Source organism: Suricata suricatta, chromosome 15 (assembly GCF_006229205.1).
Source record: "Suricata suricatta isolate VVHF042 chromosome 15, meerkat_22Aug2017_6uvM2_HiC, whole genome shotgun sequence".
Lineage (NCBI taxonomy): Eukaryota > Metazoa > Chordata > Mammalia > Carnivora > Herpestidae > Suricata > Suricata suricatta.
The window spans coordinates 20,879,385-20,889,027 of NC_043714.1; the positions used below are offsets into that span (position 1 = coordinate 20,879,385).

Below are 9,643 nucleotides of genomic sequence, written 5' to 3' on the forward strand. Positions count from 1 at the left end.
CAAAGTCGGACACTCAACCAATTGAGCCACCCAGGAGCCCTGAATTCCATTGTTCTAATTTGTGTGACTTAACCTGATGATATTCTGAGTCCTATCAAGTCAACTCTGAAAAATTAGCTTTATTTTTATAGCATTTCTTAAGTACCAAAACTTCTTTTAATCTGCTGCTTTAATTCAGTTATTATCATAACCCATCAGACACTTATTGACTAATTTTTCTGAATGATATGCCAGATACTACACTAGATAGATGTACCTCCATTATCTAAAAGTCAGAAATTCTGGGACAGATAATAAGGTAGAATCTTACTCTTAAAAAATTCAAAGTATTTAAGTGTATTATTAAGACAAAAATAATGTTTATTCAAATAAAGCTTATATATTAAGGTTATCGGAAATCTAGAAATCATATGAATTGTGTAAAACTCTCTTCTTTTATGGTACTGGGGAATGGGAGGGGATGTGAGGGCTAAGATACAGTTTTCCCTCATTGGCTCTTAAGAAAATATACCATGGTGGGTTTTGTGGCCTCTGGGCTTAAATGATTCCCTGTCATTTACATTTCTCTTTTCAACTAATTAGCAGGTGAAACTAGTATAAAGCCCTTGAATAAATATTTCTTATACAAGTGGGACTGATTTACTAGACTTAGTAAAATCAGATCCCCTAAGGGCTCTTACAGCAAAATTTTCTTCAGAAGCATCATCATCGATGTTGATTATACCTCTTCACCCTAGAATTCATAGCACATAAGAATTTTTGTTTAATTTTATTTAAATTATACCTGTTTCTTTATAAGCTATTTGGAATAAACCAATGCAGACTAAGAATAAGCCATGACAGAATGTATCTGCTTTTCTTCCCGGTTGATTTCCAAAGGTCATTTCAAGGTATCAAATGACACAATCCAGGGCTCAGTTTGCAAAGAAGTGTGCTGGAGGACACTAGATAAAGAATAGACTGACTACCTGACTTCTTGGGAGGGTGGCAGTGCCTTCTATAAGAGAAAAGCATACCTGCTTCTTAGCAGTAGCTAAGCTGGTGAGCCGGCTGTAGGTGTGTGGTCAGAGAGAACTAAAAGAAATAGAAGATTTGGATTTAAGAAGCATTTTTGAGTCGGTTCCACACATGCCCTATTTGCAAACTGAGCCACATTAAAATATGCTGAAAGTAAGGGAAACTGACCTAGAGAAAGAAAAGATGGGGTAGAGATAAATGGAGAAGAATAAAAACGCTAGACCAGATCTTACCTGAGTGAGATTACATGGTATTATTTCTCAATTCATAGATATATCCCTTAGGATATATCTGAAAGACAGAAAGCTCAATTCAAATAGGCTAAACTACCATTGAGGCTGTTGGGTTTTTTAACTGCAAGTGCAAAGGCACACTGGTCTTCGGGATGGATTAAATAAGCAACCTCAGCTCCACTTGCTTGCAACTTTCTTACTTTTTTGCTCTTGTAGGTGTCAGATTCATACTTGGACTGGGAATAAGATGGTGGCAGCTGCTCTGGGTCTTCTGTCTACATATGACAACTTCCCCACAGAGGGAGAAAGGATCATTTCTTGGAGTTCTTTGGTAATAGTACAAAAGAACAGTTCCAGAAGCTTCTTCTTTAATCCCATTGGCCCATATTGGGCCATGTGCTCACTCATGAACCAATCATTGGCAAAAATGATGGTATTCATTCTATGTAGACTGACAGGACCCATATCATTTGGGGTTTGGTTGACTTGAGACTCCTTGGGCTTGCATCAGAACTCTATAAATGTCTAACATGGGCTGCTTTTCCACTACTGGATATATTTGAGAATATTTGGTTAGCACATTTTGTAGTGAAACTCTTTCTATTATAAGAAAAAAACAAGGATTTCTTTAGAAATAAATATTCCCATCTCCTATAATGCATTTTATTTTTCATTATGGAAATGATATTACTCCCTTTAGAAAACTGTAAATACAGAAAAGTACAGAGAACAAAATAAAAGTTATATACAATTTCTAACCATCATTAGCATTCTGAAAGCTTTGCTACTCTGTTCTTTATGCATATTTGTTTATCAATCACTTCTCAGACTTTTGGCTAAGATCAAGTGTAGCATATTTGTTTATCACATATTCTATTTGTTGTCCATGACATAAACCCATGTAAAACCGATTTAAACAAAAATGGGAATTTATGTAAAGTACACCAGTGATATTCCAGGGAACCATAAGGACATCAAAAGTATATGTGAGACCAGGACTTGGGAACTTAGGGAGTAAAGGCTCCACCCTTCTCTCTTTTCACAGCATGGCTTTCTTTGCCTTGTAGGTCCCAACTGTGCACTCTATTCTCTCTCCCATTTGTTAAGAACAAACCCGTGTTCCTGGGAAGTCAACCAGTTTTCCAAGCTAATGTGGAGTTCACCCTTAGTCCAATCAGCTGTGGCCAGGGAACACTCACAGAGAGTAACATGGTGGCTGAGGCCTCTTGTGTGTAGGCAGTGGGTTATTTCTCAGAGAAAGAGAACCACAGTCCCCTGAACAGATGCCTCAAAAATGAGGTAGTTTATTTATAGGCTCTGGAGATCAGGGCATGGACATCTTTGGGAGGTCACTATTCTGTCCACTACAGATAGGAAGTTAAAGAAACTTGGATAGAATGGTTTGGGTTTTTTTTTAAGTTTATTTTTCTTTATTTTGAGAAAGAGAGCATGTGCGTACATGTGCCAGCATGGCAGAAGGGCAGAGAGAGGGGGAGGGAGAGAATCCCTAGCAGACTCAACACTTTCAGCATGGACCCCTATGTTGTTGAACAACAAACCATGAGATCATGACCTGAACAGAAACCAAGAGTTGGAGGCTTAACCTGACCCACTCAGGTACTCCAAACGATTTGTTTTTAATTAATGAAATTAAAGACAATCATTTCCTTTAAGTGAGAAAAAAGGGATAAGGCTGGAACCATTTTTATTTTTAAGAAGAGAAACGGAAGAACAACTGGCAGCAGCTTTGGCCAGCATTAACTATCTACTCTGATAACCAGGATGAACTTAATAACCTGGTGTAAAGATGGCTTTGCTTACTTGGGATTCTTTTGTTCCTTATTTCCACTTGTTTGTTTAATGTCGTTTCTCCTTTAATCTGTAAACAACATGGCCGGGGCGTGGGGGAAGCAGCTGTGTCTTTTTTTTTTTTTCTCAGCTGTATTTCCTGTACCTAGCATCCATAATGGACACTAAATAAATATTTCCTGACCAATTTAAAGAAACCCTACTGCACAATCTGACATTTCCACACTTGCAAATTTCAAATGGTTTTACTGGTAATGAAACCTAGAAGCTTCCACAGTACCATACAGCTCAGAGCATGGTTTCCAAGCCATATGATTCAAAGGCTTTCCTAAGCTCACCAAGCCCAGATTCCCCAGTCACTCCGTTGGTCAGCATGTCCTGTTCTAGATTGATCCTGGGCTCTCCTAGGCACCTAGAGACATGCCACCAGAGTGGGGTTTATCTTGACATCTGATGGGTCATTTTTCTCACCAGATTCCAAATTCCTGATTTAATTTTTAAATTAATTTTTAATGTTTATTTATATTTGAGAGAGAGAGAGACAGAGAGAGAGAGAGAGAGAGAGAGAGAGAGAGAGAGAGAGAGAAGAGAGAGAGTGCAACAGGGAAGAGGCATAGAGAAAGGGAAACACAGAATCAGAAGCAGGCTCCAGGCTCTGAGCTGTCAGTGCAGAGCCCCATGTGAGTACAGACTGATAAAACTCGAGATCATGTCCTGAGCCAAAGTCAGATGCTTGACCAACTGCCACCCAGGTGCCACTCCAAATCCCCAAATTCAAAGTCATGGATTAGATAATCTTTTCTTCTAAAAGTATCCAACAGCTTGCCCCTAATACAGACAGGAATATTTTTTAATAGCCTTACTCAGCTATAACTGATATAGAAAAAACCAAACTACAGATATTTAAAGTATACGGTTGATTGATTGTTGACATATGTATGTACCCTTGATTAAGTCATAAGCATATCCATCACTTCCGAAAGTTTCCTCCAGCCTTTTTGGTTTTTACAGGTTTTTTTATTTGTTGTATTGTGTTAATACTTAACATGAGCTCTACCCACTTACATTTCTAAATGCACAGTATTATCAACTATAGGCACAGTATTGTACAACAGATTTTAGTAGCTTCTCAAAGAGTACTGCTTTCCTTCTTCCAGAATTTATAAACTGACTCACTAACTATGAGGTGCCCATTGCAGCGTTTCTGGTACAGCCGGTTGTCCCCAAGTCCTCCTATCTTTCCTCTTTATGTGAAGTCATCCTTGAGGCATGGAGATTGCCCTGACTCTAGAGTGGCTCTTGGGAGCAATGTTTAACCAACAATAGCCATTACCTCATATTAAATTCCAGCCACAATACCATGTACAATCTGGCCATGACCCTCACAATTCAAATTACAGTGGATTTGGCTTACGTAATTCTGAGCTACATATTTCCTTCAGACATGAAGTTGGCTCTTCTGAGTCATTGAGCTCAGGGAAATTTCTAAGAGTTGTTTTTCTATTTGGAATGGTAGATCAGTATTGATCTGCCCAGTTCTTTTGCTGATCAGGAAAAACTAGACCATGAACTGAAGTCAGGAGTAGTCTGTCATGATCAAAAATAATATAGGTAAATTAATCTTTGGTGATTTAACTCTTAATCATATAAGAAATTTTAAGGTTTAAAGTAGTTTGAAATATTAAATACACAACGTTCATTTAACTTTACTCATCAGAAGGTAACTCCTTCAGAATCCCGTAACAAGAGTCTGTGAGTCTTAAAAGGAACAAATTCAACCATTTAGGAGAAGAAATCAGTTTAAAAATTTTATCTCACACCCTACAAAAGAGCAAATTCTAAGTATACTGAAAAGCAAAACAAATTAAATAACAAAAACAAGAAGCAAATATTCATCAAACTTTTAGGAGAAGAAATGTTTAAATGTGTAAACAACAGAAGAAATTGCAGAAGATTGAAAGATAGATCTACATAAAAGATTGAATACATCTAAGAAAAAATATAATAAGTATTTTGTTTTGTTTTGTTTCTGGTTATGGCAGCTCGAGTTTAGGGTCTCTTGTCTATATTCACAACCTTGCAGCCCAAAGGTCCTTGGCTGTTGGTGCAGGTCTTTGGATGCAAGAAGACGGAAGATGGCCACAGCTGTGGCACACTGCAAGCCAGTGCCAGCCTCACCAAGGTGAATGGGCCACCCCTGGAGATGATGGAGCCATGCGCGCAGCAGCACAAGCTGCTGGAACCAGTTCTGCTTCTGCACAAGGAGCAATCTGCCAGGGTGGACACAGAGTCCGAGTGAAGGGTGGTGGTCACGTGGCCCAGATTTATGCAATCCACTTGTCCGTCCCCAAAGCCCTGGTGGCCTATTCTAAAAATTCGTGACTGAAGCTTCTAAGAAGATGATCAAAGACATTCTTCTCCAGTACAACCGGCTCCTGCCAGTAGCTGATCTCACAGGCCCCACCTATCCAAAAAGTTTGGTGGTCTTGGTGCCGGTGTCCAGAATCCTACCAATAAGCCCATCATATGGATCAGGGTTCACCCATATAAGAAGTAATTGTCAGGGGACTTTAAAAAAAGAATAATATAATAGAAATTTAAAGTCAAATAGCATATGGGAGAATATTCTTTGTTATAGCAGAAAGGATTATTAATTTTTGTATAAAGATATAACATATTTTGATAAAAGCAATGAGATCTGATAGGACAAAGTAGGAAAGGATCAAGGATACTCTTTTTGGTTTGTTTTATTTTTTAATTTTAAAATTGTTATTTAAATTTTAGTTAACATACAGTACAATATTGGTTTCAAGAGCAGAATTTAGTGATTCATCATTTACACATGACATCCAGTGCTGATCACGGTGCCTTCTTTAATACTGGAGAACCGTGCAGAGTTTTCTCAAAAACTAAAAATAAATCTACCTTACATCCAGCAATTGCACTACTAGGTATTTACCAAAAGTATACGAAAATACAGATTTGAAGGGGCATATATGCACTCTGGTGTTTAGAGCAGCAGCATCAGTAATAACTAAACTATGGAAACAGCCCAAATGTCCATTGACTAATGAATGGGTAAAGAATATGTGGCATATGTATACAATGGAATATTACTTAGCCATCAAAAAGAATGAAATCTTCCCATTTGCAACAATGTGGATGGAGCTAGAATATATTATGCTAAATGAAAAAGTCAGCCAAAGAAAGAAATACCATCTGATTTCATTCATATGTAGAATTCAAGAAACAAAAACGATGACCATATGGGAAGAAGATAAAGGGATACTCTTGAATATTAAAAGAAAAACCACAACTGGTAGATAAAAATACAGAAAAATATTCTACCTTGTCATCATCAATGAAAATTTTTTAAGAACAGAGATACCATTTTAACTTTATTTATTTATTCAGTAGGTGATTCACTCCACCAGCCTTTATTAAATGGGAACAGGCAAGGTGGCTAAGGATTACATGATGAGACACCCAGAGCTCTTCCCTCAGTAAATTTCATCCCCTTGGAGAGAGAAAACCCCAAGTAGAGAAAAAAGACACACATACAAAAATAAATAAATAATAAATAAATAAATGGAATATTAAAATATCCCTGTATAAGAAATAGCCTCAGAAATATTTGATGTCACTAATACTATTACCAGTGACAAGCATTTGGTACAAATGAGTCTTCTTATATGGCAAATAGGAGTAAAATTGTTACCACCTTTTTTTGGACAGAAATTTGTCAAATTATTTTAAGAACTATAATTCATGAACTCTAAATTTATACTCTTTGATCCCATTATTATTTTTCTGGTCAAAAGAAAGCATTTATATTCAGAAAAAAATTCACAAAGATTTTCATAATGCCATTACTGATCAGTATAAGAGCAAAAGATTGGGAGAATTTTAAATGGCCAAATTGTAGAGAAATTATGGTTCCTCCACTTAATGAAATATAGCCATTAATGATGGGTTTCATGAAAAGTATGCTATAAAGCAAATGTTTGAAATCTGAAATTGTATACATACAAAACAATCTATTTAATAAATTGTACCTAAAAATATCCCTGAATAAAGATGTTAGCAGAATAACTGTTTGAATATAGCAGTCGTAATAATGTGATTGTTCCTAACGATTCACTTTGTTTGTAACTGTGAGAGTGTTTCCTGCCTTGTCGCATTCATTCCGGGCTTAGCCCTGTGACTCACAGGCCAGTGGAGTGCGCATGCGCTCTCTCCCAGGAGATGCTTTAAATACAATTTCATGAGAAAAGCACATCCCAAATAAGGATTGGTCCTCCAGCCGCTGTCTTGGAATAAGACACAAGTCTTCCTACAAACCTCATGCAATGTGCCAGGGAAATGAATACGTTATTACAAGTTGCTGGGATTTTAGAATTGTTCATTTCTTCAGCAAAAGCTAATTAATACAGAAACCTTGTGTGCTTAGTTTTTAGAATTCTGTGTTTTCAGAAATTTCTTAGTAAGCATTTAATGATTTTCAAAGTTTCAAATGCAAACAAGTGTCTCTGCCTGAAAGCAAACAACAGCCCTGGAGAGAAATGAAAATAGTTATTTTCACACAAGCTGGAGGATCATGTCTGAGTATCATGGGGAATTACTATGACTTGTCCTGAGGATTCAAAAAAAAACAACCCTGAGTTAAATAACAGTTTGTCAGTCTTAAACTTAGGGTTTTTTTTTTCTTATTGAAAATGAGGGGGGAAGCCTTTGAGGACTGAGAATCAGGAACAACTAATGAAGATCCTGATTCAGGAACAAACTATATCCTTCTGCAGTGCATTGTATCTCTTCTAGCTCATTCTTATTCTTTCCAATTAATGTTCTCCTCATTGCCTGAGAATAATGGGAATCAGCTCTGGCACCATTATGCTGACGATGTGCACAGTGGCTTTGCCTGTTGGCAGGGGTGACTAAGTAAAGGACCCCTAATATTTAAAGTACACAATGAGCCTTTAATATCTAGTAGCAAGTAATACTCAGAATGTCCATTAGAGACAGCATTTTTCCTGTTCCAGAAATGAGAATAAGAACCAGTCTGTAGCGTCACTGCTGCCAGCAACATATCTAAAATAGTGTACGGGAGATTGTATCTCAGAGGAAAATAAAGAGATTGCCTTTAATGAAGAATTGTCAGTACTACACAGAGAAGAGAAATGTCAACCATGATTGGTGTCTAAAGAGTGATCAGATCACTAAGGCAGGTACCACGAGCTATGTTAAAAGGAAACATTTAGGCCATCCAAAACCTCAGTGAGAACAGCTTCCTAAATAAAATTCATCATGCCTCAGTGAATTTTACTTTTTTGATTTCGCAAGTAGCAATGTCATTTGAGATGATAATTAATTGTTCGAGATTTGCTTTATTTTTCTCATGATTGCCCTCATGGCTCATAAATAAATCCATCTAAATTAGTAACTCCCATTACTCTCAATGCATTATGAATATTCCTTTCAAATGATTGTTATCATTTTTAGTTATATATTTGTAAAATAAAGTCTTTCATACTCATTTCTTCAACTAGACTCACCACCATATTCTCAGTGTCCAGTATCTGGGAAGCACGCAATAAGTATTTGTTGGTTAGTTGGTCAAGTGATCGCATGAGTTAGAGTTAGATTACATGATCAAAACTTGTGATTTTCTTTTTCTTTAATGTTCATTTAGTTTTAGGAGAAAGGGAGAGACAGAACATGAGTGGGGGACGGGCAGAGAGAGGAGGACACAATCCGAAGCAGACTTCAGGCTCTGAGCTGTCAGTGTAGAGCTCGGCACAGGGCTCATGTCGAGATCATGACCTGAGCTGAAGTCAGATGCTTAACTGGCTGAGCCACCCAGATGCCCCCCAAAAGCTGGGGTTTTATGTTTCTGCAGACAAGGATTTCTATGCAGTCTACAAGGTCCGATGGGTTTCTTCTTGCTCCCTCACAGTAAGAAGTACACCATAAATAAAGTTAGTTTCCTCAGATCACACCATAGTGGTTAAGAGCATCTGGAGCTGGACTGGCCCCGTGCTGCTTGTTTAACAAGGTGTCCGTGAGACAATAGAAAAGAGACGTATTGGGCTCTACCCACTGGTTCCTGGCACAGATCCTAAAACTCTGGTCAATTCCTAAGTGATAAAAGCACTAGGAGCATCTTTTGTTCTTTTGAGGCAATTCTGGGTGGGCTTCTGGATGGTTCCTGGAAGGGGGCTTGTCACTAGAAAGACCAAGCCATGATTAGAAGCTTGGACTTTTTAGCTACCTTCCCCCACATCCTCCAGAAAGGGAAGAGGGACCAGAAGCAGAGTTAATAAGTGATTATGCTAATGTGAAGAAGCCTCTATAAAATCTCAATAGTATGAGGTTCAGAGAGCTCGCAAGTTGGCGAACACATTCATGTAGTGGGGGGTGATTCCCCCTCCTCCAACTGCATAGAAACAGAAGCTCCTGCATTCTGGACCCTCCTAGACCTTGCCCTATTTATCTCTTCATCTGGCTGTTCATCTGCATCTTTTATTCTGTCCTCTAATATACAGGTATATGTGTTTCCCTATGTTCTGTGAGCCACTGTAGCAAAT

At 37.9% G+C, this 9,643-nt stretch overlaps 1 pseudogene; it reads left to right on the forward strand.

The window, feature by feature from the left end:
- The first annotated feature begins 5,194 nt into the window (after window positions 1-5,194).
- LOC115278792 lies at window positions 5,195-5,616 on the forward strand (annotated as a pseudogene).
- The last annotated feature ends 4,027 nt before the right edge of the window (window positions 5,617-9,643 follow it).